General features: G+C 36.7%; 1 long non-coding RNA gene across 3 annotated transcripts in view; it reads left to right on the top strand.

The window, feature by feature from the left end:
- The first annotated feature begins 416 nt into the window (after positions 1–416).
- LOC125248383 overlaps positions 417–17,724 on the top strand; it is a 31,715-nt gene continuing 14,407 nt past the window's right edge. Inside the window, exons 1-4 of one of the 3 annotated variants that reach the window (XR_007180294.1) lie at positions 417–627; positions 1,404–1,612; positions 1,843–1,943; positions 14,359–14,436. This is a non-coding gene — a long non-coding RNA (uncharacterized LOC125248383). The other 2 variants (XR_007180293.1, XR_007180295.1) reach the window with 2 other exon arrangements.

Here is a 17,724-nt window from a genome sequence, read left to right as displayed (position 1 = left end):
AATGAATTAGTGTATCGAATCATGATTCGGATCGCGTGTCAAACTGCCAATGGCTGAAATCACGTGACTTTGGCGCTCCAAACAGCAGATTCGACACACTGATTCATAATGCTCTGATGCTTCATTATCTTGATGCTTAAGTCATTATTTTGTTTTTTTGGCGCACCAAAAATATTCTAGTCACTTTATAATATTAATATTGAACCACTGTACTCACATGAACTGATTTAAATGTTTTTTTAGTACATTAATGGATCTTGAGAGAGGTTGCTCCCTTTGCAGGCCTCACTGAATCATCGGATTTCAACAAAAATATCTTAATTTGTGTTCTGAAGATTAACGAAGGTCTTACGAGTGTGGAACGGCATGAGGGTGAGTAATAAATGACATTATTTTCATTTTTGGGTGAATTAACCCTTTAATGAGCCTTTCGCCGTTTCACTGTATCAACCACACTTCTTCTTGTACGATGTAATGGCGGTTGACAAGCCATCGACCGCACTTATATCTGCATGGCTAAATCTGTATTTGCCACATTACTGCATGATCATGGAGGCCAGACAGAGCTAGGCCAAAACGCGAAGGCGTCTTGAACGCGGCTCCCATGCAAGCCGACGACAGGGTAACGTAAGTTGTTGACTGTCCTGTCAGGATTCCTGAGTTGGCCACTTTTTTGGGAAAAGCTGCCGATATATTTCGCGGAGCAGATGGAGAGCGGCGTGCAAATAGCGTGAGCATGTCAGAGATGGTCTTATTAATGGATACTGGATAAGTTAGACTTAAACAGGCTTTGAGCATACAACATTAGCTGGCCTTACAGGAAGCGAAAAAAGGAGGCTGCATTTATTGCGTCAGGTTAAACAGTCCATATTAACCGCAGAATTGTAAGCGTTATTTTTATCTTCCCTAATGATTTTTGATAAATTTGATAACGTTACATGTTAACTGTTTAATTTCCCTAACGTACGTTCCACAATCAGGAAGTGTGTATTTTGTTTGGAAATTCTCATCATATTTTAATTACATTTGATAAGAAAATTAAGTTATTTTATGAAATGAGGACTTGACAAAAATAAGTACTTAAGTTGTAGGTAATATCCAGTTTCCACCACATGTTACTGAGAAGGAAGTGTTTGTTAGTCTATGGCTTTATGGGGCACCACCAATCACCAGAATAACCTCAGCATATATTCCAGTTTCCTCTTCCTGTTTGTAGCTCCAGTGACCTTTTGCTTGCAATCCTTAAGTTTTATTCCCAGTCAAACATTTTGGTTTTTGCTCTTAACAAAATATATATACATAGACACACACACATACACACACATATATATTCTTTTCTATATATATATATATATAAAGGCTGTATATATTTCTCTTTTCCTCTCCTCTGCTGTGTGTGTAAGGTCTTTGACCTGAAGGATAAATCGTGTTCTCTGACTCCTGATGACAGTTGGCAGCTTAGCGCCCCAGCAAGAGGTCAGGGGTCACAGAGCTCACAGTCAGCTCCTGGTTTAGCAAATCAGCGAAGAGGTCCAGCAGCAGCTGTCCTGTTTTCTAGAGAATGTTTTAAGGACCATCAATGGGCCACACTGAATCAGGCCCACCAGCACTGGTGATGTTGACCTTTTTATGTTATCAGTCTAACAATCATCCATTTAAAAATTCCTTATCATGTGGCCTATTAGAGAAGATTCATAAAATAACCTTTTATGGCCATGGCAATTTTTAAATCAGACCATCTGTTGATCATTAAGTTCTAAGGAAACACTTGAGATGCAAAAAAATATATATATACTGTGGAGTTTTGTCTTATCAGCACATTGTTCTTATCTGTCCTATCAGAAAATACAAGCCTTTCCTGTTGGGTGAATCTTCAGCTGCCTTATGACGTGTGCACTTTTACTTGAAGGCTACTTATTCAACTGTATACTTTCAACTTTGAGGTACAGTTGTTTGTGTATTTATTACTGATTTGACTTTTTTTATGGTCTGAAAATACTTTTACGATTTACAGTAACTGTGGTGGTACTACAGTAATTATAATTCCAATAAACATTTCACAGTAGTAATTATGAAAGTAATGAAAGGAAAAATGAAATAATTGATTACAAATCCATAAAAATCCAAATCCAATGTTTGTTTTTAACTTCTTTCAAAAACATTAAAACAAAAATCATAATTGTTCCAAACGTTTGACCGATAGTGTGTGCAGTCTCATTCACTTTGATCATTTTTTAGTTTGTACCTTAAATCCCTAAAGCTTCACCCATAATGTATTTTAACCACAGTTTCCTCTATAAATGAGATGTGTTGACCTGGGAAATTGACAAATGAAGCCATTGATCTTTCAGGAAACATGAGGTTGTCCACTCCCATCTTCCTCACCTTTGCAACCCGCCCCCTTCCACATCCCCTCCCAGAGACTGTACATGAGCTTATAAGCAACCGTGTCAGCTGCACGCTTTCTTGCACGTGTCTGTGCTGAATCATTCAGAATGGCTGACTCTTTCACAAGAACTCAGCAAAGACAATTACTTAGATGTTTCTTGATTATATTTACCAATAGTTGTGTTATTCATTTACAGTTCATGTGTTTCTGGGTTAGTCTAAATTTTACAGGAAGATTTCTCTGAGAAGTGTTGGCTCCTACTTAGAAAATGCTTAGAGATGTTGTTTACAACTTGTGAGAAGTTGCAGAACACTGCTTAGATGGGAAATGGCTAAATACTGTATCCTCTGGCCTGAGCAAATCAAATGATTCACTCCCTGAGATTGTAAGAACAGCATAAGTGTAAAAGAAATACAAGTACCGGTAGATTAGAGTCAGATTTCCAAAGTAATACAAATTTAACAGGAAAACTGTGATAAGATCCTTGAGATTGCAACATGATCATATTCTTGGGAAAATCCTAACACATCTTTGGCAAATATCAAGAGACAAAAGTGAAGGGAAGCTTTAGACCCAGATGCTGGGACAGACCCTTTGATGTCTGGGGGAACCTAGCCGGCACACTTTCCTTACACCTGAGGTGTGACTAAAAGGAGGAAAGAGAGAGCCACCACTATGGGAAATTACTTTAGAACCTCAGGCCCCCCTCATTCTCAGTTTGTGCTTTCATGTTCATGGGAACAGTCTTTTCTAGACAGACAAAGTGTCTGTAAAGGTTAGCTACCCTCTTACCCAAATATAGTAAAGACGAGACCTCTACCAACCCCCATGGGTGCCTATATGCACATCACTGTGATGTAATGAGGGAACTGGGATTTGGCCTTTGGTTTGAAGCGCAATAAAGATATCTGGTCTGATGGAATCAGCATCCCTAATGAAACACTTTGCTTTGATGTGATCTGACTCCAGGAAAGCGTCTACTAAATTGCTGAGATTAGCTCAGTATATTCACAAGAGCGATTTGAATGGTGACTCTTTCACAGAAGGACCTCAGTAGCATTTGAGTATTGCTTGGGGACACAGTAGGAATTGCCGTTCAAAAGTTTGTGTCGCTGAGCTTTTTTAAAGTTTTTGAAAGAATTCTTTTAAGCTCACCAAGGCTGCATTCATGTGATCAGTAAAACAGTAATTTAGTGAAATATTATTACAGTGTCAAATAACTGTTTTCTATTTGAATATATTTTAAAATGTAAGTTATTCCAGTGATGCAAAGTTGAATTTTCAGCATCTTTCCTCCAGGTTTCAGTGTCACATGATCCTTCAGAAATCATTCTAATATGCTGATTTGAAACTTTTCTTATCAATGTTGAAAACAGCTGTGCTGCTTAATATTTTTGTGGAAACTGATACATTTTGTTCAGAATTACTGGATTAATATAAAGTTTAAAAGAGTAGCATATATTTGAAAGTGATCTTTTGTAAAATATGTCTTTACTGTCACTATTGATTAATTTAATACATGCTTGCTAAATAAAAGTAAGTAGTGGAATAAAGGAATTACATAATAATGGGACAAAAAGGAATAAGACATTTTTATTATGCAACAAGTCTTGGAAAATTGAGAGGAAGTAAAACTGAACGGTATGGGGAGAACAGCTACTTCCAAGACTTCCCACGGCTGTCTCTGTAAGCCATAAAACCAATCCTGAAACTGTGTCTGCATGTGACAAGCATAACATCAGAAATCTATGAAAACAAGATGGTGTTGCAGGAGTATGGTGTTTGTTGTTAAAGAATGGCTTTCCGTCACCTCTCTAATCTCAAAGAAAGACTCAGCTGATGCTTGTTTGCAATGGAAGTGACCTCTGACCCTAATGTGTGTGTTGCTTGAGATGACCTTCCCATACTGTGAATCAGTAAGAATAGAAATCTTTTTTCAAGCTTTTGGAACTGTACTTACAACTGGCTATCATTTGTCATGTGGCAAACTGGAGTGCTGTAGGGATGGGTGAAACCATATTTGATTTTGATCTGATATCATATACAATCAAGGCTAATTTTGCCAATATTGATACTACTGATACTTCTATTAAATATAGAAATATTTTATAGATACTAATATAATATTTTTTAAGTATTATGATGTAAGGATACCTGCGACACAATATCAATATCAGACGTATCAATATCAACATTTCAAAACGGATCGGCATACCCATACTTTGTGGATACAATTACAATGTGGCATAATATACCTCTTGGGGCTTGTCTGGAAAACAGTCTAGTGGCTTGATTTACTTCTTGGAGGAAATGTAGCCTGAATTGATAAGCAACTTTCCTGTGTTTTAGCAGCTTTGGCTAAAGTTCTACAAAGCATTTACTATGAGCCCTTTATACAAACTTGTCCCACTTCTATTTGTGTTGAGTTTATTAAGCAGGTTCATAGGGTGAGTTCACATACCCATCTTGGAACAATGTTGTAGTTGTTAACTAAAACTTAAAGGTGCCATCGAATGTTTTTTTACAAGATGTAATATAAGTCTAAGGTGTCCCCTGAATGTGTCTGTGACGTTTCAGCTCAAAATACCCCTAGATTTTTTTAAATTAATTTTTTTAACTGCCTATTTTGGGGCATAATTAGAAATGCGCCGATTCAAGTTGCGGCCCCTTTAAATGCTCACGCTCCCCGTCCACGGAGCTTGCGCTTGCCTTAAACAGTGCATAAACAAAGTTCACACAGCTAATATAACCCTCAAAATGGATCTTTACAAAGTGTTCGTCATGCATGCGTCGAATTATGTGAGTATTGTATTTATTTGGATGTTTACATTTGATTTGAATGAATTTGAGGCTGTGATCTGTGGCTAACGGCTAATGCTACACTGTTGGAGAGATTTATAAAGAATGAAGTTGTGTTTATAAATTATACAGACTGCAAGTGTTTAAAAATGAAAATAGCGACAGTGAATACAGTAAGAAACGATTGTAACTTTAACCACATTCAACAGTACATTAGCAACATGCTAACGAAACATTTAGAAAGACAGTTTGCAAATATCACTAAAAATATCATGTAATCATGGATCATGTCAGTTATTATCACTCCATCTGCCATTTTTCGCTATTGTTCTTGCTTGCTTACCTAGTCTGTTGATTCAGCTGTGCACAGATCCAGACGTTAATACTGGCTGCCCTTGTGTAATGCCTTGAACATGGGCTGGCATATGCAAATATTGGGGGCGTACATATTAATGATCCCGACTGTTACGTAACAGTCGGTGTTATGTTGAGATTTGCCTATTCGTCGGAGATCTTTTAAACAAATGAGATTTATATAAGAAGGAGGAAACAATGGAGTTTGAGACTCACTGTATGTCATTTCCATGTACTGAATTCTTGTTATTTAACTATGCCAAGATAAATTCAATTTTTAATTCTAGGGCACCTTTAAACTAAAGCTATGAAAATCTTTTGTTAATTGAAATAAAGCTGAAATAAAATAAGATAAAATATAAATATTAGATGAAAAACTTGAAAATATTACCTTGGCAATGAACAATGAAGCTGAAATACTGAAAATAAATTAAAGAACTAATAAAAAAAAAACTAATAAAAATGACAAAAGCACAACAAATTTACTAAAACTAAATAAAATGAAGACTGAAAATATAAAAATAAAAGCTATATAAAAGCAAATATTTATAAATATTATAATTGTATACTGAATAAGTAATGTTAAAGGGGTCATGAACTGCATTGGTTTATTGTTTTATAATGTTTCCTGGGGTGCACTTATAATGTTAGTATGCTTTTTACATCCAAATTTGTCATCATTTATAAATAAAAGGCATTTTTCCTACCCTGATTTTAGCCTCTGATTTGAACGCTCTGTTTTAAGGGGCGTGTCTGCTGTGAGACTTCAGTGCCCACTGCTGTGATTGGCTGACATCTTTGCATATGAAAATATCCAAGTATTACTCTCTCTTTTAGCACGTTTTTACTATTGCAGCTCTAAGGTTAACTAATCGTGAACAGTGTTGCATTACATTTAGATCTATGCCGTTATATTTAGATCGTGGCATGAAAGGTTGCAGAGATCACAGACAATGTTGAGCGCATGAAAGCAGTGATCTCGTCATTGCAACTCAATTTCTGTATACTAACAAATGCTTTCATCTTCACTAACACACTTGTAGTTCGGTTCGCTTGGTTTGTTTGGTGCAGACTAAAAAAAACAAAAAAACATTTAGTCCTGGTCCATTTAGCGTTCAGATTGGCATCACGACTATGACGAGAAAAAAGAAAACAAAACGATATGCGTGAGGATTCTGTCCTTTTTAGGGTTTCATCTTCCTGTTTTTGGTTCATTTACATATCTTTGGTCTGTGTTGCGTTCATATATCATTCGAACCGCACCAGAGTTCATTTGTTTTGTGCGCACCAGGGTTCAGATGTCAGCATTCACACATGTTCAAATGAACTGCACTAACAGCAATCGCACCAGGGATCGTTTTAATCGAACCAAACATGCCAAATGTGAACGAACAGTAACATGACTAAAAAGTACATTATTTTGTAAAGCTACAAAACAAGATGTAAAATGCTGCACATGAATCTGTGTAGGGATCCGAAGGAATCAATCAACAGTTGTTTGAAATAAAATGAATCAGATTCACAATGACTCATAAAGGGCAAGTGAGGGCAAGTGTTTTTGAGTATTACTTAGTGTATCTGATATAATTAGTATAGCTGATACTCATATGGAAAGCAACTTGTTACTGGAAAAGCAAAACTTTTTTTAAACAGCTGAGCTACTGCTTTCAAGCAAATCGCTAACATGGCACTTCAGTGAGATAAGTGCGCTTAGATGACAGATGAGATGAGGGATCCTCCTGAACTCTCATCACAGAATGCCCTGTATCATTGGGGAGTGGATTGGTCAGACTGGAATACCCAGTTTCGGGATCCAGCACAGGGGTCAGTCCAAGCTGTCCTTCAATGTGTTTCCCCCTCGGAAAAGCTTCCTGCTCCACTTGGTAGATTCTTATCGTCGCTCTCTCACTCTGAGTGAGACTGAAACCCGCTTCCTTCCTCTACCTCCTTTCCCACACTGGACTCCATTGTGCAGTTGATGGAGCTGTCGTAGTTATAAGAACTTACACTGTAACAATGAGTTCCTCTTAGGCTTGGTCAGCAGTTTTGTAGATAAAGTACAAGATATTGCTGACCTCATAATCAGAATAGTATTCAGTCAGGCAGAAGTTATATTTAGCATATGACAGTGACTTCCACTTTGACGTATTTTTCTTGTTTATTTTCCAGTGATCGGTTAACCTAAATGATGCAACTGAAGCAGTTTCCCAAAGCCATATTCTCCGCATTCATACTTGTCTAGAGTCTCGTTCTCGCTCTTTATGATCACAGGGAGAAACATGCATGATCGAGATTCGAGAATGCCTGATTTATTACTATTGTTTTAACTCCCATAAGACTGACTGCCACTTACAGTGACGAATGAAAGTCTGAGATCTGTAGTGAAAATGCTTCTATGCATGGCCTATTAAGCAAAACAATTTGAGTTTAAAGTTTAAAATAATATGAAATATTAGTTTAAGAAATTAGAAATATTTGTATGTACAGACCCCTTTATACTGTATGAGAAAGCTGTTATATTTAACAAAAACATGTTGAATCCTAAATTAAATAATTGGCTTTTATTTATTTTATTTGCCTTTTTATATTCTCATTATATATATATATATATATATATATATATAATATTTTTTTTTTCCAAAATTTCCAATTTTAGACTTAGTCTTTAGATTGTAAAAGGAAATCATAATATTACCAAATTCTTTATTTATAATTTATTAAACATTTTATATGTTATCTATGGAAGCTTGTTTCCGCCACTAAATAAGTAAAGGTTGAGACATTTTATCTTGCAATTCTGACTTTTTTTTCTCGCAGTTGCGAGTTTGCATCTCACAATTCTGACTTTTTTCTCAGAATTGCGAGATTTAAACTCGTAATTGCGAGTTATAAAGTCAGAATTGCGTAATATTAAGTCAGAATTGCGTCTTATAAAGTCAGAATAATGATAAAAACGTGCAATTCTGAAAAAGAAGTCAGAATTGCGAGTTTGTTTCACGCAATTCTGACTTTATAACTCGCAACTGACTTTTTTTCTCAGAATTGCATGATGTAAACTCGCAATTGTGTCTTTTAAAGTCAGAATTGCGAGATATAAACTCACAACTCTAAAAAAAAAAAATCATGCAGTTGCGAGTTACAAAGTCAGAATTGTGAGATATAAACTCGCAATTCAGAGAAAAACATCAGTCTTTTTCCCAAATAATTGGACATTGTAACATGCAATTGCGAGTTTATATCTCACAAATCTGACTTTATAACTCACAATTCTCACTTTATATCACGCAATTCTGACGTTATATCTCGGAATTGTGAGTTTATATCACAATTCTGAAAAAAAAGAGTCAGAATTTTGAGATAAAAAGTCGCAATTACCTTTTTTATTTTTTATTTCATGGCAGAAACAAGCTTCCATAGTTATCAAATTTTATGTTCATTATATAGAGAAAATGGGATGAAGGCAAGGATTTCTTGGGTATGATCAGGCTTCCTCCCCATCTCATTGGGAGAAAAGTGGTTTGGCGAAGCTCCACTGACTGATGTCCGAGGTAGAGAGGAGGTGGACAGGTGTTCGGCCAGGTCTGCTAGAGTCATCTGTGTTAATGTCCCTGGTCACGCCAGTTCCCTATACTCTCTTTCCCACGCTGCCCGGGGTCAGAGGGGAGCAGCCTGCCGGATACAGGCCTCCCTCAAGACCCCATCCACCGAACACTGGGCTTTCAGATCACCCCTAAAACTCTCTAACTAAAGCCGTTGCAAATATTTATGTCCAGCAGAAGCCATTTCGCTCTTAGTAATAGCAGACCAGAACCCTTTAATCATAGATCTTCTGCCTCTTTAGGGTCATTAAAGAATGACCTCTTAGAGAGCTCTCAGACTTCATGAACAAACACACACAGATATTGCTACAGTCTTAATGTCATTGTGAAACAGATTAAGATTTGAGTCTTCAAAAACATGCATAGATGAGGCAGTATCATAGTGTTGGGCAAACTGAAAGAAAAAGCATGAGAGCTCATAATTCTTCAGGGAGAATGTAAGGAGACAGTCTCAATCTCAACACTGGCAATCACTGATTTACGAGCCCAACCATCCTCAGCTAAAGTTCCTCTCTTGGGACGGAGTTTGGAGGGGAGGCGCGTGGGGGGATAATGTTCTCGGTCTGTATCCCACTGTTCTTGTTTTTATTTATGTGTGGGAGTTTATGTTGTTGCCGCTTTTTCTCGGGCTTGCAAAACAGACAAGAAGTCTCCATCTGTTCTTCACTAGAAAGGGGAACAACATCAGACATTAGCATGAACATGCATGTTTAGACACTTAAAGGAATAGTTCACCCAAAAATGAAAATTCTGCCATCATTTATTCACCCTCATGTACTTTTTTTTTTCACCCTCGTCAATTTTTTTCAATGGGGTCCAATGTTGTTTTGGTTTATATCTGTTCACCTTTGAATTCCTCAAACATATCAGAAGTGCACATAAGCAACTTCGACTTGCTTATTTCCCTCAGAGACAAAAGCAGGAAACCCAGTGACCGTTCAGGTTTTTTTTTTTTTTTTTTTTTTCAGTTTGATGTGAGACAATACACTTGTTAGGCCATGTTTCTGCTCTGTAAGTGCACATTGAGATTGTTGCACTAATTACATTGAGAAGGAAGGGTCTCTTGTTTACTTTTGAAATTAGGTTTGTTGACTCTTGCTCTGGCATGTTTTTTTTTCTCTGTTTTGTTATTGCCCACTGTCATAGCCCCCACCCCTACCACATTCTCTTTCCTCCCTCCACATCCCATCCAAAAAATCCACTCCGTCAGTAGGACCTATATTTGTGTTGGGCACTTCCTATTTGTTGTGACCTTTGGCTTTTAGAGCCCCAGCAGCTGAACCGTGGAGGGTGGTGTCAAACCCTGACCTCACCATGTCTCAGTACAGACAACACTGCAACCACATTCCCAACATGACAAAGTAACATTTTACATTGTGAAATCTCTTGTTGATTGGCCAATGACTTTAAAAAATACGCGACTGTTCGAAAGAGGTCTGTAAGATTTTTAAATGTTTTTAAAATAAGTCTCTTATGCTCAATAAGGCTGCGTTTATTTGTTCAGCAATACAGGAAAAACAGTAATATTGTTAAAAAATAATAAAATTTAAAGTAACAGCTTTCTAAATTAATATATTTTATTATCATTGTTGAAAACTGTTTGCTGCTTAATATTTTTGTGGAAAACGTGAAAACGTGATTTTTTTTTTTTTTTTTCAGGATTCTGTGATGAATAAAAAAAAGTTCAAAATGACAACATTTATTTGAAATAGAAATATTTTGTAACATTATAAATGTCACTTTTTTATCAATTTAATGTGTCCTTGTTGAAAAGAAGTATTAATTTCTTTAAAAAAAAAAAAAAAATCATTCTGGCCCCAAACTTTTGAATGATAGTCTACATTAAAAATATAATTTATACAAACAGGGACTTGGATTATTACATTATTACATTATTACATTATTAGTTTCTGAATAAAAATTGCATTTCGATTTTTAAGATTTTAATTTCCTGTTTAATATTATTTTATCAATTACTCCCTTAAAATATCAGATAATTTGACCTTTTCATGACAATGTTAGTTCAGTTTGTAAAATATCATGCACCTCACCAAAAGCCTAGAATTAAAAATTGATGATTAATGTGTACGCAGGTATTGTGTGAGAAAAATGTCACTTTTTATGTTAAATTTATTTGCTTTTTACTTGATGGTTAGACCACATGACACTTTTAGTGTAACTGAATTAAGAGTTTTCTTGACTGTCTTTTGGCTTTTTGTATATGAGTGAACGTGTGTGATCGTGGGTGTGTGGTCAGGAAGATGCACGGTTTCCTCCTCACACTAAAGGAAAGAATGGGGCCTAGGAGTGATGAGCGTGCCAGAATAAAATCCACTTCCCTTCCCATGTCAAGACCTATATATACTCCAAAAACAGGAAGCTAGGAGGGAAGGAATTGTGGGCAAACTTTAATCCTAGATAGACAAACTCCCCCTACATTTTGACCACCAGTAATTTTATACATATAAAAACATGTACCAAAGCACTTTGCATGAAGTGTTTCCTTGAAGTTCTTAATCATGCATGTCTTGTGACAGAAGCCAAAGGTTTATAGTAAAATGAAAGAAGGCAGTTAGATCAGGGTGTAGCTGATATTTATCAGACTTGTGAGTGGAGGAGCAGGTGGAGTGTCATTCTTACCATGACATGTTGATGTGTGGTAATGGGTCAAAGAGCTGTACTGCAAAGTTTTATTGACATCTTTCATCTTACCCGTAACAACTTACTTGGCAGGGGTGACACCATAACCAAGAAAGCAATTCATTCACAATGTATCTGAGCGATTGAAATCCGGTTTGCAAATTCCCCAAATGTGGGAATTTTCAGAGCATAATTTCTGGAAGATCTGCTCTGTTCTCATAATTTCAGTAATTCATACAAAGCTGTAAAAAATACATTCAAAAAGCTATCTAGATACTGAGGTGCCTCAGGGCTCAGTGCTTGGACCACTTCTCTTCTCCATTTACATATCATCACTAGGATCTGTAATTCATAACCGTGGGTTTTCCTATCACTGCTATGCTGATGACACACAACTCTACCTCTAATTCCAGCCAGATGACCTGACGGTAGCTGCTTGCATCTTAGCCTGCCTGACAGACATTTCTTGCTAGATGGAGGACCACCATCTCAGCCAACCCAACTTCTCCATTCAGCTATTTTTTCACCATAACCCCATCCAGGACAGCCAGTACCCTTGGCGTTGTGATCGATGATCAGCTAAACATCACAGACCACATTGCTAGAACTGCCCGGTTCTGCAGATTTGCCTTATGCAACATTAGGAAAATCAGACCCTTCCTGTCGGAGCATGCTACACAACTCCTTGTTCTATCCAGACTGGACTATTGTAATGATCTCTTGGCAGGGCTTCCAGCATGCACTGTCAAACCTCTGCAACTGATCCAGAATGCTGCAGCAAGAGTGCTCTTCAATGAGCGAAGGTTAAACTTGCATTGGTTGCCAAGTGCCGCTCACATCAAGGCATTGATGTTTGCCACTGGCGCTGCACCCCTATACTTAAACTCAGTACTTCAGACTTGTGTGACCTCCAGAAATTTGCATTCTGCAAGTGAAAGGCATCTTGTGGTGCCATCTCAAAGAGGCACAAAATCACTTTCACGGACCTTTACCTTGACTGTTCCATGCTGGTGGAATGACCTGCATAGATCAACCTGAGCTGCTTAGTCTTCAGCCATTTTCAAGAAACTTTTTTGTCAACACTAGACCCGTTAAAGGGTTAGTTCACCCAAAAATGAAAATTCTGTCATTTATTACTCACCCTCATGTCGTCCCAAACCCGTAAGACCTTCGCTCATCTTCTGAACACAAATTAAAATATTTTTGATAAAATCTGAGGGTATCTGATCCACACATAGGCAGCAACGTCATTGCACCTTTTGACATCAATGTGACTACAGTGGTTCAACCTTAATTTTATGAAGCGACAAGAACACTTATTGTGCACAAAAACAAAACTAAAATAATGGCTTTATTCAACAATTTGAACCATTTTCATACGTAGTGAATTCAGTGTAGGCTTCCTCGTTTACGTCCGAACGCAATCTGGCCGAAGCTGAACATGTGAGCAGCATGACGCATGCATGTGATGCTGACACAGGATCCGGCCAATAGTGAGCCAGCATTCGGACATAAACAAGGAAGCCTGCACTGAGTTCACTACATGACAATGGTTCAAATTGAAAAGTCAATTATTTTTGTTTTGTTTGTGCGCACAAAAAGTATTCTCGTTGACGTCAAAAGGTGCGATGACATTGCTGTCTATGTGTGGATCAGATACCCTTGGATTTCATTAAAAATTTTAATTTGTGTTCTGAAGATGAACGAAGGTATTACGGGTGTGGAAGGACATGAGGGTGAGTAATTAATGACACAAATTTCATTTTGGGTGAACTAACCCTTTAATACTATCAATTATACATCTATTTAAAAAAAAAACACCTTGCTACGTGCAGTGTACTAGACTAACTGGGACTAGTCACAGCACTTGCATATTGTTGCCCAATTGTTGGTTTGATTGCTTCTATTCTTCTAATTTTTAAGTTGCTTTGGATAAAAGCGTCTACTGTATGATTAAATGTACATGTAAATGTACGTTTCGTGAACAGTCCCCTCACAGTTACACTTCTGGTTGAGCCAATGTTGCTATGGTGGGCTGGAAAATAGGCTCAAACAAACAAAACAAACAGAACAACCCACAAATGACTTAAAAACAAGATCCATATTGTCAGATCAGACAATCGGACATTTATTCAGCAAGGATGCATTTAATTGATCAAAGGTGGCAGTAAAGACATCACAATGTTACAAAAGATTTATATTTCAAACAGATGTTGTTCTTTTGAACTTTTTTCATCAAAGAATCCTAAAATAAATACCACAGTTTCCACAAAAATATTAAGCTGCACAGCTGTTTTCAACACTGATAAGTGCATGAAGAGAAGTCAGTTTACAGTTTTAAACATGGTTTATGTGCACGAATGTGAAAAAATATACTTAATAATATTATTCATAACAATTATATGCAAAAATGATCTATAAGTTGCACATGCACTCAAACTCATTTTAAATATTGAACTAAGATCATCAGACCACCATGTATAGACAGAAAAGAGAATATAAGTTTAGCTGGGATTTGCAACTGTCCTTTTAGAACATGTGCGTGAATCTTGCATTTCCTCTCTCTCTCTTCAACAGGACGGACTCCAGACGGGGTTCTCAGGGTCGTGAAAAAAAGGAAGAGGGGTGAAATCAGCAGTGATGTAGTGATGACAGGTGTGTCTTTAATCTATGTGGGTTTCTCCGTTTTACTGCTTAGTCCTTTTCTTCCTTTCTTCTGTCTTCATTTGTTGCTTCCGTCCTCTTTTCTTCTGTACATTTTACACTAATTACAGTGGATAATTACTTCTCTAATGACTGGAAGCTGATGTTCTGTTAGCATAAATAAGGAAGTGACTACATTAGTAGAATCTTTTCCTATTATGACATCATGTTCTTTTGAACCGTTTGAAGAATGAACTGTAAGCGATTCTTGAAAATATCTCAGTGCAGTGTTTGGGACATTGAAGGTATTTAGTCGTTCGCCCTGCGGGGACTACTGTCGTACATACCCAGAATGCATGCTGACGTACCCACTCTACAGTCAAGGAAAAGAAATCCCCATTGTTGATCAACCACAGCTTAGTTTTCTAAGAAGTGCAGATGTCACAGTTAGCTGGAGTGTTCGACTGTAAGTGCTGACTAAATGTCTGGTTGCAAAGCTGCACTAGGGACAACAGCTCTTAAAGAGACAGTTCACCCAAAAACTAAAATTCTGTCATCAATTACTCACTCTCATTGAGTTTCAAACCCGTAAGACTTATCTTCGAAACACAATTGAAGATATTTTATTGAAACCTACATCAAAAGTCCATTCTACTTCAAAAAAGTTCAGAGAAACATTGTGTAAGTAATACATATGAACTGAACAAGTCTTCTGAAGAGACATGTTCGCTTTATATGATGAAAAGGTTTCGTTATTTACATATAAACATTGATCAACTCGCATACATAAAGAACATCAAATATGGTCGATGTCATTGATGTAACACTATACTCTATGTAGACTGCCATATAGTGTATGAAAAACTTAGCATTATTTCCTATACAGGAACATTTGCTGTTTTCCATTTGAAGGAAACGATGCACATGATGTGTTGCCGTTAGCTTTAGCATGTTTAGCCCCTTCCACCATGTAGGGAAGGCTGTGTGTCCAACATTACACACTTCATTTTTGTCTGTTTCTGTGTTTTTCTGTGTGAACTTTCTGTGTAAACGCAACACTCGAACTACTTAAGGCCCGTTCACACCAAGGACTACAACTAATAGGCTATAAAGTTTTAATAATCATTCTAATACTATGAGAATAGGGAAGTTCATACCACAATGACACAGAGGAACAATATTTTTGAAATCATTTTCAGAATGATATTTTATAGCTGATGAATGAGAAAAACATCGACAGCCATTCAGAATCAACAGACTTCAAAGAACTTGAGCATTTAAAGTGGCAGATGACAAAACTGTACCTTGCACTTATAATAAACAGAACATTGTTGTGCGTTCATGTGGAAGCTAGTTATAGTTATCTTTATAGTTGTATAAATTGTTCCTATTGTAAATTATTTCTATTCTACAGAATGACTATCTCTAGAAACCTTGCTAGCGTGTAACCTCTTGTTAGCCAGTTAGCGGCCACTCCCAGCTCTGTGTATACAAATACATCCTGTTTTGGCCTACCATATGGCCAGTTCAAATTAGCTCTAACAACGCAACAGTGCTAAGTGACCAAAGTTGGACATTAAAAACATGGAGGGCTTCTGGTACATCATGACACAAGAATGCCAAAGCAGTTAATCATGCAGCCTTATCACTATCGCGAATATCAGTAGCAGGGTGTGGGTTCACGCATTGACAGACATCCTGATATACAAAACTTGAAAGAGAAAACAAAACCAATTGGTTTAAAAGTTAAATATTGATGGTGATGTTTATTCTAAAGATCCTTATCGCTGCATGAAACTGAATCAGCCTTCCCTTTTATTTTTCTTTCGGTTTGATATGAAGTGTTAGGGAAAATCAGCATTACATCTATGACCAACACATTCTGTCACGGTGCGGCTAACGTCTCTGTGACCAATTAGCTTAGCCGCAGGTGCCTGCTAATCTGAGAGGCACAGAAAACTGCAAGGAAAAGATTTTAAGACTCCTGCAAAGAGAAAACAAGACCGACGAGCAGACAGATGGAATGAAGAGTATGAGAGGGGTGTAAACTTTCATAGCAAGACTTTTTGTTATCAGTTTAAAAATTAAGCAGATTGTAAACAAGTGAGTGCTGCTAACACAAGTGATTTACAAGAATAGGCTACAAAGCTATGCTACTTGAAGCTAATGGAAGTTCAGTTTTCCTAAAAGAAGTCTCTTATGCCCCTCAAGGCTGCTTTATTTGATCAAAAATACTGTAAAAACAGTAGTATTGTGAAATATTATTACAGTTTAAAACTGTTTTCTGTTTTAATATATATTTTTTAAATGTAACATTGTAGGGCTGGGTATTGACACAATTTTCACGATTCGATTCGATTACTATTCACATGCTTTTGATTCGATTACGATTACGATTTCGATTCGATATCGATTACTTTTGGATGTAGTATTTCAGTTACAGTACATGGCAAATTTTTTTTGTTTTGGTAGGCTACTACTATAATAATATTGAAGATTAAATTAACTTATTTATATATAAACACTTAAATTACAGTCAATGAGGTTTTTATTATAAATAAAGTTTAGAATTACATAATCATATTTCTACTCCAATTCGGTTTTTTTTAAATATAAACATTTAAATCGCGGCTGTCATAACTGATTTATTCAAACATGCATTAAATATTGAAGAACATTAAAAATTATAAAGAATATATAAAGGTGCATAGCTATATTTATCAGAATGTTGCTTTCTAGAGTACACTTTTCTAGCTAATGACTAATGAGTTTATGGCCACTGAATATGTTTTTCTGAGGTAAATGTGACGTGACATTGTTTACAAGCTGTTTTAGTGACGTCTTTCCGAGGTTGAAACACTGATTAAGCGATTACACGAGACATGATATGGATTTCGGTAAGTTGTACTGTATATTTTAACATACCTTCAGATGTTTATTTCGCGCTGTAACTGGTATTAAAGTGGAGGAGAGGATGTTCATATGCGCTCCATGCTGCCGCTTCTCTATACCTGAGGCGCTAAAGCGATCTGTCACGGCACATTAAACAGCACCAAAATGGTATTTATTTTTTGAATCTCATAATAAGATGGACGTCATTTGAAATCTTTGCTTCATATCAAAAGTAACAAAGGACAAAGATTATTGTGATTTATTGGATGGGAGGCGCTACATATTCATCAACTGAAAACAGACTAGACTAATCGATTCTTGGGATTTAAGAATCGATATCGGTTCGTAAAAATGAGAATCGATTAAAATCGAGAAATCGATATTTTTTACCCAGCCCTATAACATTCC

The sequence above is a fragment of the Megalobrama amblycephala genome, linkage group LG16, assembly GCF_018812025.1.
Source record: "Megalobrama amblycephala isolate DHTTF-2021 linkage group LG16, ASM1881202v1, whole genome shotgun sequence".
NCBI lineage: Eukaryota > Metazoa > Chordata > Actinopteri > Cypriniformes > Xenocyprididae > Megalobrama > Megalobrama amblycephala.
This window is presented reverse-complemented; position numbering and strand designations above follow the sequence as displayed.